The 27,457-nt window shown below is 35.0% G+C and overlaps 1 long non-coding RNA gene across 1 annotated transcript; it reads left to right on the top strand.

Moving 5' to 3' along the window:
* The first annotated feature begins 17,001 nt into the window (after positions 1-17,001).
* On the top strand, positions 17,002-27,156 carry LOC102786258 (uncharacterized). Its single transcript, XR_015718429.1, has 6 exons — positions 17,002-17,034; positions 19,108-19,139; positions 20,315-20,341; positions 22,840-22,870; positions 24,644-24,670; positions 26,225-27,156. It is a non-coding gene; the product is annotated as an uncharacterized LOC102786258 (long non-coding RNA).
* Positions 27,157-27,457: the final 301 nt, after the last annotated feature.

Below are 27,457 nucleotides of genomic sequence, written 5' to 3' on the forward strand. Positions count from 1 at the left end.
AAACGTTTAATTGTTAACTGAAAGAAATTTTGCCATAAGCGGGATTTGAACCCCGGCCTCCCAGTCTGAGAACGGATGCTCATCTCACTGAGCTAAAACACAGGTCAACCCGGCAAGGAAAATCAGTGAGGCCACTGATAATGTGGCAGAAAAGGGCAAAAAATATTGCAAAAAAAATTCAATATCTCAAAAAGTATAGAAGTTATGAGCACCAAAAGTCATAGCTGGCATTAGCAGAAAGAGCAGAATTTTTTAAGATTTGAACGGTGCAAATAGCACAAAAACTGAGGGAGTAGTTAAGCGCCAAAAAGTGTACGGAAGCAACCAGAATAATAAAGTAGGATAATAAAGAATAAAGAGAAACAGGAACTCAATAGTGTGGATGCTTTTGAGGGCATCCACACAATAAAGATTAAAGAGAAACAGGAATGTGTGTGGATTTATTGTGTGGATGCCCTATGAGGGCATCCACACAATAAAGAGAAACAGGAACTCAATGGTGTGGATGCCCTTTCAGGCATCCACACAATAAAGAGAAACAGGAACTCAATGGTGTGGATGCCCTTTCAGGCAAATTTGCATTTCCTGCGAAAATGCAGTGTGGATGCTTTAAAGCTGAAGCTGTCTGCAAAAACTATCTGAAAAAGCTGAAAAGTTGCAGAAATTGTAAAAGGAACTTTGCTAAAATGTAATAACTTGGCAGAACTGCAATATCTTAGAGGAAACATAATACTTGGCAGAAATACAATAGCAAAGCAGAACTTGGCAGAAATACTGTAACTTACCAGAAACATGATAACTTCTCAAAAATACAAGAATTTAGGAGAAATAGTATAAGATAACAGAAAGAATATATTTAGCCAAAAATACTTAAACATTACAGAAACACTATGTTTTAGAAAAGTAGTACAACATAGCAGAAATACTGTGATTTACCAGAGACACTGTGATGAACTATGAATATTGTAATTTTAAATTAATACTTTGTTTTAGCACAGATACTATAATTTGACAGAAATACTATCATTTGGCAGAAATACTATGTTTCAGCACAAATACTCTGGTTTAGCACAAATATTCTAAGATAGCAGAAATACAATTATATAGCAGAAATGCTATATTTAGAAAGAAAAATATGATATAGTAGAAATAATATGATTTAGCAAAAATACTGTAATCAGCACATATACTGTAACATGACAGAAATTCCTCCACTTAGTAGTAATACTATAACATAACACAAATGTTATGATTTGGCACAAAAACCATGATTTTGCAAAAATACTATGATTTAGTAGAAATACTATGATTGAGCAGAAGTACTAAGATGTAGTAAAAGTACTTTGATTTAACAGAAATACAATTATGGAGGAGTAACACTTTAAAATAGGAGAAATATTGATACACACACACATACACAGAGCCTAAAGGGAACAGTATGTGCCATGGAGTGTTAACAAGAATCTGAGGTCCATATTAGAAAAGCTGGTAAAATGATAAAAGTTTGCAGAATTGTAATAAATGATGAATATGAATTACTGGTCTGTGATAGTGTATTAATTTGTAGGGAAAAAAACAATGACCTTTGGCTTGCAGACCCATGTCACTACCAACTGCGCCACTGGGAAAGAGAGCAAACGCCTGGAAAAACAGGGTGATGAGCAGTCAGAATTAGATCGCGGTGAGAGGCAAAAAACGCAGTTTTTTGGAGTTACAAAACATCGTGTAACTCAAAAATTAGGTGGACTAGAAGCATAATTCTTGTACTGGGTGAATCAGCGGACTTTGGTGTACTTTGACTGCGATTGTCATTGCTCTTTGTACAACCGTCGCGGAGATATGACAAGAGAAGAAACGGCAGACCTCAGATATGATTGGCTGGCTGGGAAGCCGTGCAGGCCCTGATTTGTAAATTTGAATGAGTCAGTCCTCACAGAGGATTGGCTGCCTGGGGACCTGGCAGTAATATATAGAAATAGTATGATTAAGCATAAATACTACATTACTAAAAATTGGCAGAAAAACCATGTCAACACATTTATTTTCTTAAAAAAAAAATCATCATGAAATTGGTGCACCTTACTCAATGCAATTGGGATATGCATTTCTCCTGAGATGATTGGAACCATGATTCCAAGTGTATTTTCAGTGTTCTGACACCCATGTCTGAATACCGGGATAAAATGTTTTCATCAGTACAAATCACACACTACCCTGAATCGAATGATAAGATTTATTACCACACACTATTCACTTAGAAGATTTCACGTCTAATGATACATGTGGAGAGAGCAATTAGAAGCATCAAGGCGATCAAAATATTTGACACCATTATCCCTCTGAACGGTGCTGGCAGTGCACACATCTGCTTCCTAAGTATTATCAGAACAAACCCCTGGTTAAAACTTTGGCTAAAGATGTCACTGTCAGTGAAGTTGCACAGTTCACTTGGCATTTAGATTGCTCATCTGGTAGATAGGGCACCTCATATACTAAAGCTACGAGACCTCTGCAGCAGCTGTAGTCTTGTATTCATTCCACTGATTGAATACAACAAAATGTTTTAAAAAGCTGCACCGCTCAGACCAGTGCTTGTAACTGCACTATTTTTATAGTAAATAGTTTTATATTGGTTCAGGTAGATTATATATGATGTAAATGATTAGAGCTCTAATTATTGATAACAAACAACAATTTTTAACAAGTAAATGTAAAAAATGGTTTTAATAAAATTCAGATTTTAGTGATTGTAGCCCCTCAAATGTAAATATTGGAACTATGCTTTGGCTATTTTAGTAATGTTTACATAATCACATTTATGAATTGCACTGATTTACACTTGGATATATGTTTTTCCTGCCAAGAATAAAGAAAACCTACATTTATTTCAACATATGCACAGCTAATTATGCAACCAAGCACCCTGTTGATTTACCATTAAGATTGCATTAGATGAGAAGAAGAAACTGTAGAGTGCATGTGTGTGGTGTGACCAACATACTGAACATTTAACTTGGCATCTTTAAATCACCTGTACTTTTTTAAGACCACACAATAGAAATCAAATTATTTTTAAGAGAGAAGTGCATCAGTGTGTGAACATGAAAGTAACACCAGTCCCTGCTCTCTCTGATGCTGCTGTTAACTTTGTGTCAACATAGTCATTACAAGTGACTTTTACAGAGAGACAAGGTGCCATTCTTAGTTGAAGGTATCTGAAGTGAACATAATTCCTCACATAAAGACACTTTATCTCAAGCAGTCCAAACGGTGGCTGTGAAGATGGATCAAAGATCAACCCATCTGGTGAGGAACCAAGCCAGGGAGTGTCAGGGTGGACAACGAGGCCATGAGGCCTATAGTTAAAGTTTTTCAATTTGCAGTTTTCTCCAGCTGCGTTAAACTCCATGTCTGTCCATGTGCTCACGTCTGCAGTCTGTCTCGTTCCTTTGAGGATTCTCTCTGCACAGTTTCACCCCTCATATAACAAACCTCTTAAACATGAAGATGTAATCTTGGCCTGTGGAGCTGATGCCACTCCTGGTCAGCTGCCTGTTCTCCTGTTGCTGTCTCAATCTTATTTGCCATGTCGTCTGTGCTTTCAAGGTGGAAGAGTTCATCCTCACTGCAGACATGCACACACTCTGTGGGGTCCAGCCTGTACTCACAGTGTAGAGTAGCAGTGGCAGGTAAAGAGGAGGATCTTGGGAAATGTTTACAGATGTTGTGGCTCTTTTGGGCTGCTGGTAAGAAAGCATACTCACCAATGCTGTCTCAACACAGGTTTTCTCATCACTGATGCCCATGGTTGCTGTTAGAGGTCAATCTGTTACATCAAAGTCTTTGCATGATTCTCCAGTGTTTAGCAAGGAGATGTGAAGTGAGGAAGTGTGAAATTTAATTCTATAAGTTTAATATGTTTCAAACAGGATTCTTTGAATTTGAAATAATGGTTAAAAGACATAAATAAACACAAGGTCATTATGTTAAAATGTACTTTATGATGATAGATTTATTTAACTGACTGCAGTAATAAGAACAGTCTTCTTCTGAACACCAACACCAAGGAGCTGGTGTTGGTGATCGCCTAAGCATCCTCACAGTAGGAGCTGCAGAGGCTCATCTCACTCCACTGCAGGACTCAAGAGGTTCAGGAAGTCCCTTAACCCCACTGCCATGAGACTTTTTAACAGCGACTCCTGACATGTTCATTGCACATTTGTTTCTTTTATTTATTCTTTTATTTTATGTGTTTAAATTAATACTATGTTTTAGCACAAATACTATAATTTGACAGAAATACTATCATTTGGCAGTAATACTATGTTTCAGCACAAATACTCTGCTTTAGCACAAATATTATAACATAGCAGAAATACAATTATATAGCAGAAATGCTATGTTTAGAAAGAAAAATATAATATAGTAGAAATAGTATGATTAAGCATAAATACTACATTTAGTAGAAATACTATGTTTTAGCACAAATACTATAAAAAGCAGAAATACTATAAAAAGCAGAAATACTATAAAAAGCAGAAATACTATATTAAGCACAAATACTATAAAAAGCAGAAATGCTATAAAAAGCAGAAATACTATAAAAAGCAGAAATACTATAATTTAGCAGAACTACTATAATTTAGCACAAATACTATAAAAAGCAGAAATACTATAAAAAGAAGAAATACTATAATTTAGCAGAAATACTATAATTTAGCAGAAATACTATAAATAGCAGAAATATTATAAAAAGCAGAAATACTATAATTTAGCAGAAATACTATAAAAAGCAGAAATACTATAATTTAGCAGAAATACTATATTAAGCACAAATAGTATAAAAAGCAGAAATACTATAATATAGCAGAAATACTATGTTAAGCAGAAATACTATAATTTAGCATAAATATTATAATTTAGCAGAAATACTATAATTAAGCACAAATACTATATTAACCACAAATCCTCTAAAAAGCAGAAATACTATGATTTAGCAGAAATACTATAAAAAGCAGAAATACTATAATTTAGAAGAAATACTATAAAAAGCAGAAATACTATAATTTAACAGAAATAGTATATTAAGCACAAATACTATATTAAGCACAAATCTTATAAAAAGCACAAATACTATAATTTAGCACAAATCCTATAAAAAGTAGAAATACTATAAAAAGCACAAATACTATAATTTGACAGAAATACTATCATTTGGCAGAAATACTATGTTTCAGCACAAATACTCTGGTTTAGCACAAATATTATAACATAGCAGAAATACAATTATATAGCAGAAATGCTATATTTAGAAAGAAAAATATAATATAGTAGAAATACTATGATTTAGCAGAAATACTGTAATCAGCACATATACTGTAACATGACAGAAATTCCTCCACTTAGTAGTAATACTATAACATAACACAAATGTTATGATTTGGCACAAAAATCAGGATTTGGCAAAAATACTATGATTTAGCAGAAATACTATGATTGAGCAGAAGTACTAAGATGTAGTAAAAGTACTTTGATTTAACAGAAAAACAATTATGGAGGAGTAATACTTTAAAATGGGAGAAATATTGATACACACACACATACACAGAGCCTAAAGGGAACAGTATTTGTGCCATGGAGTGTTAACAAGAATGTGAGGTCCATATTAGAAAAGCTGGTAAAATCATAAAAGTTTGCAGAATTGTAATAAATGATGAATATGAATTACTGGTCTGTGATAGTGTATTAATTTGTAGGGAAAAAACATGTTGCCCTAGCTGGAATCGAACCTACGACCTTTGGCTTGTAGACCCATGTCACTACCAACTGCGCTACTGGGAAAGAGACTGGGTACTTGGAAAACAGGGTCATGAGCAGTCAGAATTAGATCGCGGTGAGAAGCGAAAAATGCCGATTTTTGGAGTTACAAAACGTCATGTAACTCAAAAATAGGTGGACTAGAAGCATAATTCTTGTACTGGGTGAATCAGCGTACTTTGGTGTACTTTGACTGCGATTTTCATTGCTCTTTGTACAACCGTCGCGGAGATATGACGAGAGAAGAAACGGCAAAACTTAGATATGATTGGCTGGCTGGGAAGCCATGCAGGCCCTGATATGTAAATTTCAGGGCTAAATGTCTCAGTCCTCACAGAGGATTGGCTGCCTGGGGACCTGGCAGTAATATATAGAAATAGTATGATTAATCATAAATACTACATTTAGTAGAAATACTATGTTTTAGCACAAATAGTATAAAAAGCAGAAATACTATAATTTAGCAGAAATACTATAAAAAGCAGAAATACTATAATTTAGCAGAAATACTATATTAAGCAGAAATATTATATTAAGCAGAAATACTATAAAAAGCAGAAATACTATAATTTAGCAGAAATACTATATTAAGCAGAAATACTATGAAAAGCAGAAATACTATGATTTAGAAATACTATAACACACACAGAAAGAGAGAGAAGCAACTTTGTAGATCTGTCAAGCAGCCTGGGAGCTGCTGGATTTGAATCCACCAATCAGAGATGCTGTGTACATTTTCCCGCCAAAACAGGTGCAGCCGTTTTTACACACGCAGCAGAGAGAAAGGAATTTTTGCAGTCTATTTGTGTGGATGCTTTAAGGCATCCACACTATTGTTTTCCTGTTTCTCTTTATTCTTTATTATTATTATTATTATTATTATTCTAGTTGCTTCCGTACGTTTTTCGCCGTTTAACTACTTCCACAATTTTTGTGCTATTTTCACCATTCAAATTTTAAACTATTCTGCTATTTTTGCTCTTTCCGGCTATATCTTTTGGTATTTTTTGCTATTATACTTTTTAAAATATTAAGCTTTTTTCCTTTAATTTGTCCCATTGAAATGAATGGAAAACTTCCGCAATTCTGCTAAAATTTGCTTGTTTTTGAAACTTAACTACTTCCTCATATTTTCACTTAGAACAACCATTCAAACTTTAAAATGTTCTCAAATTATTGGGCTATTCAGGTATAAATCAGCTTTTTCAAATCTTTTACCGTTTTATTTTTATCCCTCTTAAAGTTTAGAGTTGCAAAATTGTGATTTTTCACAAAATACATGCGTTGTTATGGTTGCTATGCACTTGGTTCTAAGTGAGACACTGAAGGTTTCGCAGTCTTCTCTTCATGTCCGAACAACTTCTTGCTACTTGCTCAATTTTCACTCAACTTCCACAAATTATACATCAAAACGTAGGTATTTTTGCTGGCTTTCAGAAAATGTCACTATTATTGTTGTGGGATTTATAGAATTTTGGCAAATCTCCTCAGACCAACACAAAGTCTGAAACTCTCCATAGAAAGTCAATGGAGAGTTTGTTCAAAATCGCCGCTTGATTTCTGTAATGAGAGGCATATTCGAATCGTCATATCTCCTTAACGAAGCAAAGTTAAGACATGAGGCTTGTCCCTATATATCTTCAGACACTTCTGACGCTCACAATTCAAGAATATTTTTCTCACCTATTACCATTTGGCCATGAATTACGTTTGTTTGAGGGTAGGAAATTCGTCCTTCGCTCAGATTTCTTCAGATTTCAAACTCTGGAAATGAACCACTTTTTTCTCTCGTCATATCTTTTTGATGGATTTCTATAGAGACCTGAAAATTTCCATGACTGTTCACTAAAGCCTTCTGTCTCTTACGTTGAAAGAATGACATCGAAACTCCAAATAGATTTAGAGTTACAAAGCGTTGTTTGAGGGCAAGTCAAGACAGTTTTCGTTTAGCCTCTACTCAGTTATGGTGCATTACAAGTCAAATATCTTTAATAATTCATATTTTAATGATAAATTGTCAACACTTGAAGATTCCCCCATCTCTTCTGAACAAAACGGTGTAAGAATTACCGTTCTAGCCCCTACGGTTAGGAAACTATGGCCATTTGTTTGGAGGGTAGTCCTCACTATGAGAAATAGACTGCAAAAATCCTGTCTCTGCTGTGTGTGTAAAAACGGCTGCACCTGTTTTGGCGGGAAAAAGTAGACAGCCTCTCTGATTGGTGGATTCAAATTCAGCAGCTTCCAGGCTGCTTGACTGACCTAGAAAGTTGCTTCTCTCTCTTTTTGTGTGTGTTTGTGTGTGTATGTGTGTGTGTGTGTATTTCTGCTTTTTATAGTATTTCTGCTTAATATAGTATTTCTGCTAAATTATAGTATTTCTGCTTTTTATAGTATTTCTGCTTTTTATAGTATTTCTGCTAAATTATACTATTTCTGCTTTTTATAGTATTTCTGCTTAATATAGTATTTCTGCTTAATATAGTATTTCTGCTAAATTATAGTATTTCTGCTAAATTATAGTATTTCTGCTTTTTATACTATTTCTGCTTAATACAGTATTTCTGCTAAATTATAGTATTTGTGCTTAGTGTAATATTTCTGCTAAATTATAATATTTCTGCTTTTTATAGTATTTCTGCTTTTTATAGGATTTCTGCTTTTTATAGTATTTGTGCTTAATATAGTATTTCTGCTTTTTATAATATTTCTGCTTTTTATAGTATTTGTGATTAATATAGTATTTCTGCATAATATAGTATTTGTGCTAAATCACAGTATTTCTGCTAAATTATGGTACTTCTGCTTTTTATAGGATAAAGCAAAAATCCTGTCTCTGCTGTGTGTGTAAAAACGGCTGCACCTGTTTTGGCGGGAAAAAGTACACAGCCTCTCTGATTGGTGGATTCAAATTCAGCAGCTCCCAGGCTGCTTGACTGACCTACAGAGTTGCTTCTCTCTCCCTCTGTGTGTGTGTGTGTGTGTGTGTGTGTGTGTGTGTGTGTGTGTGTGTGTGTGTGAGACAGAGAGAGAGAGAGGGAGAGAGAGAGAGAGAGAAAGCCTTTTAATATAGGATTTCTGCTTTTTATAATATTTGTGCTTGATATAGTATTTCTGCTTAATACAGTATATCTGCTAAATTATAGTATTTGTTCTTAGTATAATATTTCTGCTAAATTATAATATTTCTGCTTTTTATAGTATTTCTGCTTTTTATAGTATTTGTGCTTCTTATAGGATTTCTGCTTTTTATAGTATTTGTGCATAATATAGTATTTGTGCTAAATCATAGTATTGCTGCTAAATTATAGTATTTCTGCTTTTTATAGGATTTCTGCATTTTATAGGATTTCTGCTTAATATAGTATTTCTGCTAAATTATAGTATTTCTACTTTTCATAGTATTTCTGCTTTTTATAGTATTTCTGCTTAATATAGTATTTCTGCTAAATTAAAGTATTTCTGCTTTTTATAGTATTTGTGATAAAACATAGTATTTCTACTAAATGTAGTATTTATGCTTAATCATACTATTTCTATATATTACTGCCAGGTCCCCAGGCAGACAATCCTCTGTGAGGACTGAGACATTCAAATTTACAAATCAGGGCCTGCACGGCTTCCCAGCCAGCCAAATCATATCTGAGGTCTGCCGTTTCTTCTCTCGTCATATCTCAGCGACGGTTGTACAAAGAGCAATGAAAATCGCAGTCAAAGTACACCAAAGTCCGCTGATTCACCCAGTACAAGAATTATGCTTCTATTCCACCTAGTTTTTGAGTTACACGACATTTTGCAAGAATACTGTTCCCTTTAGGCTCTGTGTATGTGTGTGTGTGTATCAATATTTCTCCCATTTTAAAGTATTACTCCTCCATAATTGTATTTCTGTTAAATCAAAGTACTTTTACTACATCTTAGTACTTCTGCTCAATCATAGCATTTCTGCTAAGTCATAGTATTTTTGCCAAATCATGGTTTTTGTGCCAAATCATACAATTTGTGTAGTATTTGTGCTAAAACATAGTATTAATTTAAAATTGCAATATTCATAGTTCATCAAAGTGTCTCTGGTAAATCACAGTATTTCTGCTATGTTGTACTGTTTTTCTGAATCATAGTGTTTCTGTAATCTTTAAGTATTTTTGGCTAAATATATTCTTTCTGTTATCTTATACTATTTCTCCTAAATTCTTGTATATTTGAGAAGTTATCATGTTTCTGGTAAGTTACAATATTTCTGCCAAGTTCTGCTATGCTATTGTATTTCTGCCAAGTATTATGTTTCCTCTAAGATATTGCAGTTCTGCTAAGTTATTACTTTTTAGCAAAGTTCCTTTGCTTCTGCAAAGTTTTTACAATTTCTGCAACTTTTCAGCTTTTTCAGCTAGTTTTTGCAGACAGCTTCAGCTTTAAAGCATCCACACTGCATTTTCGCAGGAAATGCAAATTTTTCTAGTTCTAATTGTGACGACTACCGTCCAAACAAATGGCCATAATTTCCTAACCGTAGGGGCTAGAAGTGTCATTCTTACACCGTTTTGTTCAGAAGAGATGGGGGAATCTTCAAGTGTTGACAATTTATCATTGTGTGGATGCTTTAAGGCATCCACACTATTGTTTTCCTGTTTCTCTTTATTCTTTATACTTTATTATTGTGTGGATGCTTTAAGGCATCCACACTATTGTTTTCCTGTTTCTCTTTATTCTTTATTATTCTTAGGACTTCCGTACGTTTTTCGCCGTTGAACTACTTCCACAATTTTTGTGCTATTTTCACCATTCAAATTTTAAACTATTCTGCTATTTTTGCTCTTTCCGGCTATATCTTTTGGTATTTTTCGCTATTATACTTTTTAAAATATTAAGCTTTTTTCCTTTAATTTGTCCCATTGAAATGAATGGGAAACTTCCGCAATTCTGCTAAAATTTGCTTGTTTTTGAAACTTAACTACTTCCTTATATTTTCACTTAGAACAACCATTCAAACTTTAAAATGTTCTCAAATTATTGGGCTATTCAGGTATAAATCAGCTTTTTCAAATCTTTTACCGTTTTATTTTTATCCCTCTTAAAGTTTTGAGTTGCAAAATTGTGATTTTTCACAAAATACATGCGTTGTTATGGTTGCTATGCACTTGGTTCTAAGTGAGACACTGTAGGTTTCGCAGTCTTCTCTTCATGTCCGAACAACTTCTTGCTACTTGCTCAATTTTCACTCAACTTCCACAAATTATACATCAAAACGTAGGTATTTTTGCTGGCTTTCAGAAAATGTCACTATCATTGTTGTGGGATTTATAGAATTTTGGCAAATCTCCTCAGACCAACACAAAGTCTCAAAACTCTCCATAGAAAGTCAATGGAGAGTTTGTTCAAAATCACCGCTGGATTTCTGTAATGAGAGGCATATTCGAATCGTCATATCTCCTTAACGAAGCGAAGTTAAAACATGAGGCTTGTCCCAGTATATCTTCAGACACTCCTGACGCTCACAATTCAAGAATTTTTTTCTCACCTATTACCATTTGGCCATGAATTACGTTTGTTTGAGGGTAGGAAATTCGTCCTACGCTCAGATTTCTTCAGCTTTCAAACTCTGGAAATGAACCACTTTTTTCTCTCATCATATCTTTTTAATGGATTTCCACAGAGACCTGAAAATTTCCATGACTGTTCACCAAAGCCTGCTGTCTCTTACGGTGAAAGAATGATATCGATACTCCAAATAGATTTAGAGTTACAAAGCGTTGTTTGAGGGCAAGTCAAGGCAGTTTTCGCTTCGCCTCTACTCAGTTATGGTGCATTAGAAGTCAAATATCTTTAATAATTCATATTTTAATGATAAATTGTCAACACTTGAATATTCCCCCATCTCTTCTGAACAAAACGGTGTAAGAATGACCCTTCTAGCCCCTACGGTTAGGAAATTATGGCCATTTGTTTGGAGGGTAGTCCTCACTATGAGAAATAGACTGCAAAAATCCCCTCTCTGCTGCGTGTGTGTAAAAACGGCTGCACCTGTTTTGGCGGGAAAAAGTACACAGCCTCTCTGATTGGTGGATTCAAATTCAGCAGCTCCCAGGCTGCTTGACTGACCTACAAACTTGTTTCTCTCTCTTTCTGTATGTGTGTGTGTGTTATAGTATTTCTAAATTATAGTATTTCTGCTCAATTATAGTATTTCTTCTTTTTATAGTATTTCTGCTTTTTATAGGATTTGTGCTTAATATAGTATTTGTGCTAAATTATAGTATTTCTGCTAAATTATGGTATTTCTGCTAAATTATGGTATTTCTGCTAAATTATGGTATTTCTGCTTTTTATAGTATTTGTGCTTAATATAGGATTTCTGCTTTTAATAGGATTTGTGCTTAATATAGTATTTCTGCTTTTAATAGGATTTGTGCTTAATATAGTAATTGTGCTCAATATAGTATTTCTGCTTTTTATAAGATTTGTGCTTAATATAGTATTTCTGCTTTTAATAGGATTTGTGCTTAATATAGTATTTCTGCTTTTAATAGGATTTGTGCTTAATATAGTATTTCTGCTTTTTATAAGATTTGTGCTTAATATAGTATTTCTGCTTTTTATAGGATTTGTGTTTAATATAGTATTTCTGCTAAATTATAGTATTTCTGCTTTTTATAGGATTTGTGCTTAACCCTTTAAAACCGGTCGGAGCGGGCACGCTGTGTTTGGCGTAACTATTTTAAAATCCCGGTAGCTCTGCAACCACGTGAGCTAGCGCAATAATTTTTTTTGCATATGAAACCGGAGGAGTTGTACTTACATCTTATGCCATCAGCTTGTCCTAGGTCACAGTTTCCTTCCACATATAGCTTTGCAAAAACTGCATAAAAAGCGCTTGCAGCAACAAAAACATAATATTCCAGAAACACGCTTTGCCGATCCGATCAGCTGTTCATAACACTTCCTACATTGGATTAGACGTCAGCGCGAACTATCGCATGTCCGCCATGACCTGCCCGAAATCGGAAGTGACGTCATTTTCGCGGAAATGTAGTTTTTTACCGCCCGGGCCTCAATGAGCCTATACTGGTGTTTTTAAAAGTTATGTTTGACTTTATGACTTTCTGTGTCGTTTCTAGGATGCTTAGGACTCATATTGCACTGCTGGAAATAGTTTATTTTGATGCATATGCTGCTGTTTTGCAAATTTGCACTATAATATTTATTTTTGTTTTTCCTGCAGTGTATAAAAATTGGTGTATTTCAAAAATAAAACTATGAAGGCACTCAAAATAAATTTCCTTTGGTGGGAAACTAGTTTGTGCAACTTTTTTGTATTTACAGTTTTGAGGGATAAGCCTCTTAAATTTCTCTAACTAGAAATATATGTTAAAAAAACAAAAACGATTTTCAATTTTTTTGTAGTTTATTGCACTTTTTTGCAATTTATGTAATCACTATGCACTTAATTCATACATATTATTAAAATCTAGGATGTAATGGTTGTATTGATGTATAGCAACTTGAAATGCTCCCAAAAATGGCACTACAGCATGTAAAAATATAATATAAGCTCTGGCGGGCTTGGTTCTATGGTAGGTCTTAAAGGGTTAATATAGTATTTCTGCCAAATATAGTATTTCTGATTAATTATAGTTTTTCTACCAAATCATAGTACAGTATTTTTGCTTTTTATGGGATATTTATATTGCTTAATATAGTATTTCTGCTTTTTATAGGATTTGTGCTTAATATAGTATTTCTGCTTTTCATATTATTTCTGCTAAATTATAGTATTTCTGCTTAATAATAGTATTTCTGCTAAATTATAGTATTTCTGCTTTTTATCGTATTGGTGCTTAATATAGTAATTGTGCTTAATATAGTATTTCTGCTAAATTATAGTATTTCTGCTTTTTATAGTATTTGTGCTAAAACATAGTATTTCTACTAAATGTAGTATTTATGCATAATCATACTATTTCTATATATTACTGCCAGGTCCCCAGGCAGCCAATCCTCTGTGAGGAGTGAGACATTCAAATTCACAAATCAGAGCCTGCACGGCTTCCCAGCCAGCCAATCATATCTGAGGGCTCAGGCATTCAAATTTGCATATTGGGGCCTTCACGGCTTGAAAGCCAGCCAATCCTATCTGAGGTCTGCCGTTTCTTCTCTCGTCATATCTCAGCGACGGTTGTACAAAGAGAAATGAAAATCGCAGTCAAAGTACACCAAAGTCCGCTGATTCACCCAGTACAAGAATTATGCTTCTAATCCACCTAGAAGCATAATTCTTGTATTATGAAGAATTAATACAGGCTACTTGACTGACCTAAAAACTTGCTTCTCTCTCTTTCTGTGTATGTGTGTGTGTGTGTGTTATAGTATTTCGAAATGATAGTATTTCTGCTTTTCATAGTATTTCTGCTAAATTATAGTATTTCTTCTTTTTATAGTATTTCTGCTTTTTATAGTATTTGTGCTTAATATAGTATTTCTTCTAAATTATAGTATTTCTGCTTTTTATAGTATTTGTGCTTAATATAGTATTTCTGCTTAATATAGTATTTGTCCTTAATGTAGTATTTCTGCTTTTTATAGTATTTGTGCTTAATATAGTATTTCTGCTAAATTATAGTATTTCTGCTTTTTATAGTATTTGTGCTAAAACATAGTATTTCTACTAAATGTAGTATTTATGCTTAATCATACTATTTCTATATATTACTGCCAGGTCCCCAGGCAGCCAATCCTCTGTGAGGAGTGAGACATTCAAATTTACAAATCAGAGCCTGCACAGCTTCCCAGCCAGCCAATCATATCTGAGGTCTGCCGTTTCTTCTCTTGTCATATCTCAGCGACGGTTGTACAAAGAGCAATGAAAATCGCAGTCAAACTACACCAAAGTCCGCTGATTCACCCAGTACAAGAATTATGCTTCTAGTCCACCTAGTTTTGGAGTTACACGACGTTTCGTAACTCCAAAAAACGGCGTTTTTCGCCTCTCACCGCGATCTAATTCTGACGGGTCATCACCCTGTTTTCCAGGCGCTTGCTGTCTTCCCCAGTGGTGCAGTTGGTAATGACACGGGTCTGCAACCAAAAGGTCGTGGGTTCGATTCTACCTTTATCAACCTGTTTTTCTCCCTACAAATTAATACACTTTCACAGACCAGTAATTCATATTGATTATTCATTACAATTCTGCAAACTTTTATCATTTTACCAGCTTTTCTAATATGGACCTCAGATTCTTGTTAACAGTCCATGGCACAAATACTGTTCCCTTTAGGCTCTGTGTATGTGTGTGTGTGTGTATCAATATTTCTCCCATTTTAAAGTATTACTCCTCCATAATTGTATTTCTGTTAAATCAAAGTACTTTTACTACATCTTAGTACTTCTGCTCAATCATAGTATTTCTGCTAAATTATAGTATTTCTGCTAAATTATAGTATTTTTGCTTTTTATAGTATTTCTGCTAAATTATAGGATTTCTGCTTTTTATAGTATTTCTGTAATACTGGAATTTCCTACTACCCGTGAACGCCTCATCTTTTACCTGACTGGCTGACATCCGCCTCTCTGCACACTTTGACGAGTCCGCTCTCGGTGAGTGCTGCTCCTCTCTCCTAAATGTCTATACTCTGTTTGCGCGATTTAACGAGTTCTTGTTAGTGATTTATAAAGCCAGTCGAGGTATAACTCATATTAAAGTAACACAATGGTTGGTTTTTAGTGAAAAATTGTCATTTTTGTATGTAAAAGCAGTGTTTGATGAGCTAACGCTAACAACCCAATGCTAACCCCTAGCGCTCTTATGAGCCCAGTGTGAAATGAAGATAATTCATTTGACTGTAAACCACAGTTATTGTGTTGTTTTATTAATTACATTTGGTGTGTTCGTGTTTTTCAGTCTGTTAAATAAGGTGCAGTTAGCTCTCTTCACAAATCAGTTGGTTAAAACAGCCTCGTTCTTTAGGCTGTAACGTTTTTAACGAACCCACATAGATTCAGTTTCAGCTGTCGGCAAGATCAAAGGAGCCATTTTACCGCCTCTGACCGAACACGGGATTAAAAGAGTCACATTTGTCCAGGTCTTGTGGGTTAATTAAGAGAAAGGAGGGAGGGAGAAACTCAGGATTAAACGTAGGCTATGTCCCCACGTACATGGGTATTTTTGAAAACTGAGATTTTCCGTTTTACAAAACGATCCCTTCCACACGTAAATGCAGAAATGAAGGAAAACGCTGCTAGCAACATGCCAAAGCAACAGGTGGCGATATATTCCTAACCTGTAGAAATGTTGGCCAATCAGAAGTCTAGAAGCCTCGGTGGGAAATGGCAAACAAAGATGGGGCATAAAAGCAGAACAAAGTCATATGTGTGGGGGGACATTAACTGTGTGTATATGTAAGCATTTAAACACTGCAGAGAGTACAATTAACAGTATTGTAGAAATGCATTTCACCGAAACAATAACGTGGCGCACAGTGTGACGTCAAAAAGGCGCTGAGTTTTCTCTGTTTTCCTGTCCACACATAAATGTAAAAACGGAGTTTTCGAAAATATTCTGGCAAGCGCTTTTAGAAATCTCCATTTTCAGTCACCGAAAACGCCGTTTAAGTGTGGACGAAAGGTGCAAACGCATAGAAAAATCTCCGTTTTCAAAAGTACCTGTGTACATGTGAACATAGCCCAAGAATAATAAGAACTCCTACACAGGAGACTTTAATTTGTAAGAACTGTTTAACAAAGGCTTGTTTGTGCCAACCTAAATCTGCAGCACAGTTTAAATTCTCACTTTGTGGAAAATTAATGAAATAAACAACAGCCCACCTTCACATAAATAAAATATGGCAGTATATTATTATTAGTATGGTACATAGATATTTATTTTAAAACTACATCATATTTAATGATACTATGTGCAGTTGATAATATTTTAGGAAGTTGAATTTGAATGCAGACCACCTCAAACATTAAAGCCTTAAAAATATATCGTGTAGTTTTTCATCTATGAGTGTTATTGCAATCTTAAATGAGATGTAGACCAAAGAAAACAGAGGAGAGTTGTTGTTTGTATTCCAGCTGTAGTAAACAAAGAAGTTTAGTGAATCTTTTTGACAACAGAGAGTGATGCAGTATTGATGCTAATTTGAGTTTTCTGATCCTGTATTTTTGCTCTTTGTCTTTTGTTACACAGAGTGAAATAGAAGCTTGGTTTTGCCTGTGCTGGTAAGTAAACAGTGATTGTAACTGAAGCAATATGAAATTGGGATTGTGTAACATGTTACACAATTTACATACATTAGTTTGGCTTTTTGTGATATCTTGCCATTTGCTCATGGACAAAAACACATTTAGGATTTATAAGCAGTAAAGCCCCCCCACTAGACCTCTGAGTGTCCCTAAAAATGTCCCTGAAGTTTAATAGGCCATTTATGTCTAATTTTAATTTTAAAGGCTTATCAAAGCATTTCTGTAGTAATTAATGTTTTTATTACACATGTTAAGGCCATTTGAGACTCTGCAATTAAATTTTACCCTCTTTAGACCCCTCTGAGTTCATTTTGTCTGAGGTACAGTGCTGGGAAAAGTCTTTCTTCCTTGCAGATTTATTTTGTTCATGCTTTTTTGTCACATGTTTCAAATCATCTAACAGGGATGATATGAATAAATATAAAAAAGCATTTTTAAAGTGATTTCACATATGAAGCAGAGAACACCAAACCAGAGCTATCTGTTCTAATGTGAGAACATGCTGGTCTCTAATTGACCCTGTGCACGAGAAAATGCTAACTTCCTGGTTTGAGACCGGATGTGGGGTTGTACATTTCCGGTAGCTTTACTTTGCGGTCAATCGCTAGTGCGAAGATATACTCCAAAATTTATGTCCAAAACTCAAAAACGGAAAGATCGCGTTAAGTTACAAAGAGGGGAAGGTGGGAACACTCACCACTGTTGTGTCATAAAAATCTAATGATCAATTTTGACGTTTAAAGAGTTTAAATTGATCAGTTGTTTACATCACTCAACACAAGCAGAACTGCATCACTGCAGCAGAAGACACATCGTCCACATTCAGAAGCACATCTCTGTATAGTGACTGGTCTTATGATTTAAACAGGCAAATGTTCAGCATTCAAACTACAGGTGAACAATAGTCAAACCAGATGTTTCCGTTATGTCGATATCAGCTAGTCAAGTACACACGTACACAGCATGTTAACGAACTGTGAAAAAAGCCACACAAAAAATGAACGATTGCTGGTAAGGGTTTCTATACATTAGTATTTACGAAGGGTATGTTGAGACTTACCTTCAAAATTACAGTGGTCCCTCGCTATAACGCGGTTCACCTTTCACCTCGCTGTTTCGCAGATTTTTTTAGTGCAAGTTTGCATGCTTTTTTTTACGTCCTGTCCTGATCGCTGCAGACTATCTCCTCCGTGACGTCTCTCCTGTACAGTACAGAATCGCTGCATTGATCGCTAGCAGTGTGACTCTGAAGTGCAGGGCTGTATGTCCACGAAACGTTTGCACCGTCAAAAAATAAAATTGGCTAATTGATTTCACCTATCACTGGTTATTTTTAGAACATAACACCCGCGATAAACGAGGGACAGCTGAGAAATATAAAATTTGAATCCATTTTCTCTTTTGCTCTGAGGCACCGGGGAAAAATATCGACAAGTCGATGAACATCATTTACAGATATATTGGGTAAATGCCCGAGACATCTATAGAAATGTAAATCGCTGCTTTATTTATTTATTTATTTGCTCAACTTGTTTTGGACCTTAAACAGGGCGCGAATAGGACACCAGAAACAAAGCTCCCCACAGGAGTTTCCGCACCGGAAGTAGCATATGCTAACGTGCACATAGTCAATACCCAGCTGTGGAAGCCCTGATAGCAAGACCTACCATCAAGCATTTATAGTATCAAGTATCATTTGTGATTCTTGCATGCTTTGAAACTGTGATGTTATCATTTGATCAAGTGTGCAGTGCGAGCAAATCATTGCTTGTGGTATCTGCTGTGTTATGTAATAGCACCAAAGTATTAGAGCTTTACGTTAATGAGGAATTTTTGTGGCTTATTGCAGATGGATAAAATGACACATCACCTTAGTAAAGACAGAAATCTTTAATAAGGTGCAGAAAGAGAAGATGGGGTGTTTATAGTAAAGCTGTTGTAAACAAAGAATTTAACAGATTTTTTTTTCTCTACAGATTGTGATGCAGTATTGACTCTGATGCTGATTTCAGTTGTCTGATTCTGTGTTTTTGTTCTTTTGTTACACAGAGTGAAACAGAACTTCGGTTTTGCCTTTGCTGGTAAGTAAGCAGCAATTGTAACTGCAGTAATATGACATTGTCACTGTGTAACATGTTTAGCAACTTACCTAACGTAGTTTGGTTTTTGTGACATTACCATTTACTGATGGGCAAAAACAAATGGTCAGAATTTATACCTTGTAGCAGCAAAGTCCCCACACATGACCTCTGACTGTCCCTGAAGTTTAATAGGCCATTTGTGTCTGATTTTTATGTTTGAACACGAACAACTGTTTTTATACAGTTGTTCGTGTTCTCCGTTTGTTTGTGGATTCACATAGCAGACACAACTATGAACGCATTTTAGGTGAGTTAGTGTAAGTGGTAGCTTAAACACTTAAGAGCACCACAGTTGTTGATTTATATCTTCACTCATATTCTGCTTATGTATTACATTAAAGTCAGACCACTATACAAGTATTTTTGCCTGAGTGAATAGAAGTGGTAGGTTAAACATTTAAGCAATAATAAAAAACTAAGCAAACCAGAGTTGTGAGTAGGCAATGTTGTGTATGTTAAAGCCTGTGTGTAATTTATATACACTAAGTTTAAGTTAGTTTCTTAATAATTTGCTTGATAAAATGTGTTTGAAAATTATATATAAAAGGGAAATATTGTAAAATACAAAAAGATTCCTGCCAACAGGTACAATGGAAGGACTTTTTATTATAATTTTTAAGAAATTCTAATTGCAAAAATGGTGTGCCACTGTTGTTGCTATGACATGTCAAAATTTACATGTATTTTAGGATTTACATATTCAGATCAAAACTAAAACCTGATGAGGTTTTCTGTTGATTCTATTTTTTTTTTTTTTTTTTAAATGGTATTCAACATTTTTAATCTGAAATGAGGTTAACAGTTGTGGTTTTTCCACACTTTATTAAGCACTGATAGAAAATGATGGAGCTAAAAAGCCATAATCTGTACCAACAAATACTGGTGCCTCTTCTTTGCACTTCTGTAGTATGCATGCCTTTATTACACATGTTATCGCCATGTGAGACTCTGTAACTAAAGTTTGTCCTCTTTAGACTACAGTGAGTTCATAAAGGCTTGAAGAAATTGAGGATTTTACTAGTTATTTAATGTCACAGTAAATTGGATTGTGTGTGAAGAGGTTCAACAGTCTAAGTCATTAAACAGTGATCTGATGTGTTGTTTCCTTTCTCTAGGATACTGATCTGATCGTCTCAAGTCTGGTAAGTAAAGGTTTTGTCTGCGGTACAGTGCTGAGAAAGGTCTTTCTTCCTTGCAGATTTATTTTGTTTATGCTTTTTTCACATGTTTCAAATCATCTAACAAGGATGACCTGGATAAATACAAAAAGCAGTTTTAAATTGATGATTTCATTTTTGAACCAGAACAACCTGGTCTAATGTAAAAACATGTTGGTCTCTAATACCCAGCTGTGGATTCCCTGATAGCAACAATTACCATCAAGCATTTACAGTAACTGGTAATGACTGGTTTACATCACTGGGGGATTTTGGTCCACTATAATTTCAGAATTGTCTTAATTAGATCCAAACAGGACAGGCAAAAAAAGAAAAGGAAAAAGTCGTAATTAAGGCCTAATATAGGGTTTTCAAGTCATACCAAGTATCTTAATTTCATTAAAGTCCAGACCAAAAGTTTTGTTTCATTCATTCAATTGGACTTGCTTGTGTGCTTCAGATCAATTTCCTGCTGCAAATCCTAAGTGTGATTAAACTTAAGCCCAGGACCTGATAAGTTGATGGTCCTGAAGGTCCTGAAGTAGTAAAGGAACTCTGGGACATCACAGTAACAGCACCATGTTTGACTTTAATGCTGGTGTTTTTCTCTCACTATAGATGATTCAGTTTAGTGCAGTTAGTCAGCACAGCTCTTGGTTATCATCAAGATATTATTAGGCAACTTCTTTTTGCCTTTTCAGCTACAACATCTGTGAGGGTTTTTGTTTTCTGGGGTCTCCAAATCCTTAGAAATCTCTTTGTAAACCTTTACAGAACTATATCAGTTTGTTTCACATTAGAGCAGCTCACGGCTAGCAGTTTAGGGACAATTAAATATTCACATAGGGCAGGGGTCTCAAACTCCACTCTTCAAGGGCCGGTATCCTGAAGCTTTTCCACGTGTCCCTGTTACAAAACACCTGAATAACATTTGTAGGTCATTAGTAAGAGTATAGAATTTGACTGTATGCTGAAGTGGCATCCCCTAAGACTACTAAAATTTAAGTAATTTAAGTGTTTGGAAAAATGTACTTCTAAAAGTACTTTCATTACATCATGTTCATTCACTCATGAGCTGCTATAACATGAATCAAATGGCTGAATTACCACCTCAGCATGTAGTCAAGTTCTGTAGAGTTTTGCTAATGACCTACTAATGTTATTCAGGTGTGTTGCAACAGGGACACACAGAAATGTTTCTGGACACCAGGCCTTAAGGACCAGAGTTTGAGACCACTGGTGATAGGGCATTGTGGATTTCAAAAGCTTTTTCCCTTAAATCACTGCCTAGAAACTGCTTTTTGTAATTTGTCATAATGACTTGCAAAATATAGGTGGGATGAAAACATAAACATAAGAAATTTTATAGTGGCCTGATATTTTTATCAAGACTGTTTTTGTTTTTTTTTAATAATCCTGCCCTAATTTACAAAAGATGAACTGTGTCTGAAAGTCATGTTTGTTTGTTTCTTTGTTTGTTTAAGAAATGTGGGAATCTCCAGCAAAGATCTTACATGCAACAGCTCAGATACAGCACTCACTTCTGTTCTTTTTATCATAAAATGATCTACAAAGAAATTATCATCATACTAAATTTTGCTAATTAGGCCTTAATATCAGCTATGATAAGTTTATCATAGATTTAGGGGAGTGCTTATTGCTGTGTATCAAACATGCCCCAAATGTCACTGAAATATGTAGAAACTGCTGCGTGGAAACTAGCTCTCTCCAAATTTCTCATTTTGCCAAAATTCATACAGAGTAAATTGTTTTATGTTTTATGTTAACGGAACCCCAGATATTATGATATACTGTTGTCCCAAGCAAGTACACACAGACACAGGGATTTGAGAATTTTAGGGATTAAGGCACGTTTTTTGTGGGATAAATGTAAGTTGAGTGGATCTGAAGTGTTTAAAGCAGGTGGCCTGAAACTGTCTGCTCTAACCTCAGTGTGTTGGTTTTGTTGGACCATATAATATTTACAGTAAGTGATTGTAGCAGCACATCTTGGTGTAAGTTTATAGACTCTGTTTGTTTTTATTGTGTTAATAGAATTTGAATGCAGGCCACCTCAAATGTTAAAGCCTACAAACATTCCATACAAGCTATCATTTGTGATTGTTGCCTACTTTTAAATTGTGACATCACCATTTAATAAAGTGTGCAGTGCTAGGTGTAGCAAATCATTGGTTACGATATCTACTCTCTTATGTAACTGAACCTAAATTTTGGAGCATTACATGACTCAAACTTGTGTGGCTTATTGCAAATGGATAAAACTACATATTACCTTTATGAAAATAATATTTATTAGGGTGCGGAAAAAGAAAACAGTGGAGAGTTGTTGTTTGTATTCCAGCTGTGGTAAACAAAGAAGTTTCCAGAATGTTTTTGACTACAGAGAGTGATGCAGTAGTGACTCTAATGCTGATTGGAGTTGTCTGAGCCTGTATTTTTGTTCTTTGTCTTTTGTTACACAGAGTGAACAGATCTTTGGTTTTGCCTTTGCTGGTAAGTAGACAGTAATGGTAATGTTTAGTAATTTACTTACAGTAGTTTGGCTATTTGTGTTATCTTGCCATTCACTCATGGGCAAAGACAAATAGTCAGGATTTAGAATCTGTAGCAGCAAAGCCCCCACACAGGACCACTGACTGCCCCTGAAAATGTCAATGAAGTTTAATAGCCCATTAATGTCTGATTTTAATTTTTGATGGCTTATCAAGTCCAAACATAGTTAAATGTCAGAGATATCTTTATGCAGTTGTTCGATTTCTCCTTATGTTTGTGGATTCAAGTGTGAGTATAGGTGGTACCTTAAACACTTAAGAGCACCACAGCTATCGATTTTTATTTTCTCTCTCATTCCACTTATAAATTAGCCAAAAAAGTCAAAACACTAGAAGTATTTTTGCCTGAGTGACGTTCACACTGCAGGCGAAAGCGCATCAAATCAGATTTTTTTTGTCATGTTGGTATCAGTGATGGTATCATGGTATGAAAGTGTGAACGGCACAAATCTGATATTTTCAAATCCGTCCTGGGTCACTTTCGTATGTGGTGCTGAATCCGAGACATATCTGATGTTTTAGAAAGCGACTGCTGTTTGAACGGTCATGTCGCATTAAATCCGTCTTTTACGTCACTGACACAAGACAGACGCCAATTATCAGCACCAGAGAAGCGCCTGAGAAGACATCGCGAACGCTTCCTGGCCATCCAGTGTAGATGTCAGTGAAACTGTTGGGAAGACAACGTGAACATTTTATTTGTACTGTATAATCTGCAGATTCTGACAGAAATCTGCAACTATCCTTTGAAGCACCGCTCCTCTAAAACAGCAATAAGGATATTTATTAGGTTATTTACATTATTATGTAAATAACAAAATAACTTAAAGCAAAAATTGGGAAACGTAAAGTCCGAAGTCTTTATACTAAGGTCATCAGTCAAACAATACTGTTTGCTCTGGGTCTAAACAGAGCGCGTTGTGTGTGACGTCTTCTTTTGCGCATGCGGGCCGCTTTGAGCGTTCACACTAGAGCACGTTTGCTGTCACATTTTATTTGTAGTGTGAACAAGCAGACAAAAAAATCTGTTTTGATCAAAAAATCTGAATTGAGCATTAAGACCTGCAGTGTGAACGTAGCCTATAAATGATAGCTTAAACACTTAAGCAATAATAAAATGTAAGAGAAGTACAGTTGTGAGTAGGTATATTAAAGCCAATGTTTTAAAATTAAATATAAATGTTGCCAAAAAGGGATATACTGCAAAACACATAAATATTGCTAGCAACAAATACAATGGAATGACCTTTTAGTGTAATATTTTAAGAAATTTTCATTAAAAAAAATGGTGCGCCACTGTTGTTGTTGTGGTTTTCTGTTGCTTCTGATTTAAATGATTAATTTGTATTCAACATTTTTAATCTGAAATTAGATTAAAAGTTGTCGTTCTTCACATGTTATTAGAGCTGACTTGTGATAGAAAATGTTGGCGCCACAAAGCTTCTGTGTACGAAATATTTGGTAAATCCTGCATTTGTGTCAACAAATATTGGTGCCTATTCTTTGCAATTCTGTAGTATGAATGTTTTTATTAAACATGTTAAAGCCATCTGAGACTCTAAAGTTTGTCCTCTTTAGACTACAGTGAGTTCATAAAGGCATGAAGAAATTGAGGATTTGACTAGTTATTTAATGTCACAGTAAATTGTGTGTGAAGAGGCTCAACAGTTTGAATCATTAAACAGTGATCTGATGTTTTGTTTCCTTTCTCTAGGCAACTGATCTGATCGTCTCAAGTCTGGTAAGTATAGGTCTTGTCTGAGGTACAGTGCTGGGAAAAGTCTTTCTTCCTTGCAGATAATTTTTTTCATGCTTTTTTGTCACATGTTTCAAATCATCTAACAAGGATGATATGAATAAATATAAAAAAGCAGTTTTAAAGTGATGATTTCATGTATGAAGCAGAGAAAACCAAACCACAGCTATCTGTTCTCTAATACGCAGCTGTGAAAGCCCTGATAGCAACAACTACCATCAAGCATGTATAGTAACTAGTAATGACTGATTTACATCACTGGGGGATTTTGGTCCACTTTAATTTCAGGTGTCTTAATTAAGGTCCAAAATAGTGTTTTGAAATCATTTCAAGGATCTCAATTTCATTAAAGTTGAGACTCTGATTAGTCTACACCAAGACATTCAGTTGGACTTGCTTGTGTGCTTCAGATCAATTTCCTGCTGCAAATCCCAAGTGTGATTAAACTTAAGCTCAGGACCTGATGAGTTGATGTAGGTCCTGAAGTAGTAAGGGAACTCTGGACAATCACAGTAACGGCACCATGTTTGACTTTAATGCTGGTGTTTTTCTGAAATATTTCTCTCACTTTAGAAGATTCAGTTTAGTACCGTGAGTCCGCACAGCTCTTGCTGATCATCAAGATGTTTTTAGGCAAATGTGAGAAAGTTTTTGTTCTTTTTGGCCATAAATAATTTTGAGTTTAATGGATATAAAGTGCTTAAAGCAGGAGGCCTGAGACTGTCTGCTGTAACCTCAGTGTGTGGGTTTATTTGGACCATATAATATTTACAGTATGTTACTGTAGCAGCACATCTTGGTGTGAGTTTATAGACTTAGTTTATTGTTTTAATAGAACACAAAAATGTCCTTATAACAGTTCCACCATCATTTGTTAAACATTGTCATTCTGTTCAGTCCAATAATTTACTGTAGAACTCTTTAGTATTTAAAGCCCTACATGTACTGTATTTTTGACATTATAAGGCATAATGTCAATAAACAAGTCTGTTTTTAAGGCAGATTAAGCCAAACAAAACAGTCAGATAAGTCAAACTTTATTCAAGTCATTCACAAACAACTCTCAACACAGTTGTAACACATAAAATACAGAACAATACACTCACTTTTTCAGTTCATTCCTCATCCACAAATCCATCAAACTCTTCATGGGTTGATCAGTTTGAAATCTGCTTCATAAGCATGTCTCTTAGCACGTGCCAGGTCCTTGTACACACACCATAATGTTATGTTGAAGCACCGTACAAATTACTCTGCGAGGGTCCTGACTATGGTAGCCATAATGCTCTGACAATACATCAAGCAGCGCAGCTTTGTAGCTTACAGAAGTCTTACTAAAATATTTGACAGAATTTGGATCGCTGTGTACCACAGAAATCCCGTTCGAGGTCAGTAAGCATAACCAGAATCGATACACTAGGCACATTGTATATTTTTGAGAAAATGACAGGATTTTGGGTGTGCCATATAGTCTGAAGAATATGGTAAATCCAAGCATATTGGAAATACGACTAATTCCAGGCCTTTTGTGTCTTACAGGTGACCTGCTGCAGAAGATCCTCTCTCTCTCTCTATCATTATAAGCAATTCTGTCTATCCTATCACTCTCCCGACTCTATCTAATTTGACAGCCATTCCATCTTGTATCCCTCTATCCCTACTGCTCTATCTAATTTGACAGCCATTCCATCTTGTATCCCTCTATCTCTACTGCTCTATCTAATTTGAGAATCCCAGTTTTGAGAATCCAAGTTTTGAGAAATCCAAGTTATCAGTACTTGATCTATCTGTTACAGAATTCTGAGAGATCTCTGCTCTTACTGCTCCTTCTTTCCTGTCATTAAACTCTCACATTCAGTCATTTTGCTGGAAATTACAAGTAGAAAGTTAAATATACAGTAGTAGAATTACAGTAGAACTTATAGTAGAAACTACTTACACAGCCCTACATTTGTCATTTTAATTTTGCATTAGACTTTGGAATTAACACTGCTAGTTTGGCTTACTTTGATCAATTATATAAAATATCACCTTTTTAAAAGTTTATTTGTAATAAGATAATCTGGTTATTTTGTAATACATACATTCAGATAAATAATAAATTAGATCCAAATACATTTTGCTTGTCTGTTTCATTGGCTATAACATTTGACTGCAACTTTATAGTATTATTATTTAAGGACAAACCCATTTTGTCACTCAGTGTAAGTATTCAGTTAGTATTGTCATCGAGAAGCGCCTGAGGACCTGTTTCCTGACTGCTGCAGAACATCCAGCTGAAGAATCCTCATCGCCAGTCATCAAAGCTCCATATATTTGATTTAAATTTTAGATATCTGAAAGATTTACATAAACTCCCTAAGAGCTAAGACTTTTATTATAGCCTGTTGATTGTTGAGATTTATTTTGCATATCATTTTACAGAAGTTGTATTTATTTACCAGTCTGGTTAAAAATATATAAGAAGTAAAATTATACAGTTTCTAAAAGAGCTACAATAAAACCGACCAAATTGTTTCCAGAGAACTTTGAATTTCCTTTATTTTGAGTTTGGAGTACAAATCAGCTTTTTAACATCTGTTTATATATTCATAAAAACATTTTAAAGTAGTATAATAGTACATTTCTCAGATTTAACAGTAACTTGAGGAGTTATACGTTCTTCTGTGTTTCAAGGTTGAGTTTTGTTTACATTTGTGTATAACCACATATAAGCTCCAGGTTGTACTTCAGCAAAATGCCAAGAAAAGGTCACAGTCCCAGAAGCTTAGA

The sequence above is a fragment of the Neolamprologus brichardi genome, unplaced genomic scaffold (genome assembly GCF_056152115.1).
Source record: "Neolamprologus brichardi isolate AB-2024 unplaced genomic scaffold, ASM5615211v1 NODE_ptg000031l+_length_7269946_cov_1, whole genome shotgun sequence".
In the NCBI taxonomy this organism is placed as follows: Eukaryota; Metazoa; Chordata; class Actinopteri; order Cichliformes; family Cichlidae; genus Neolamprologus; species Neolamprologus brichardi.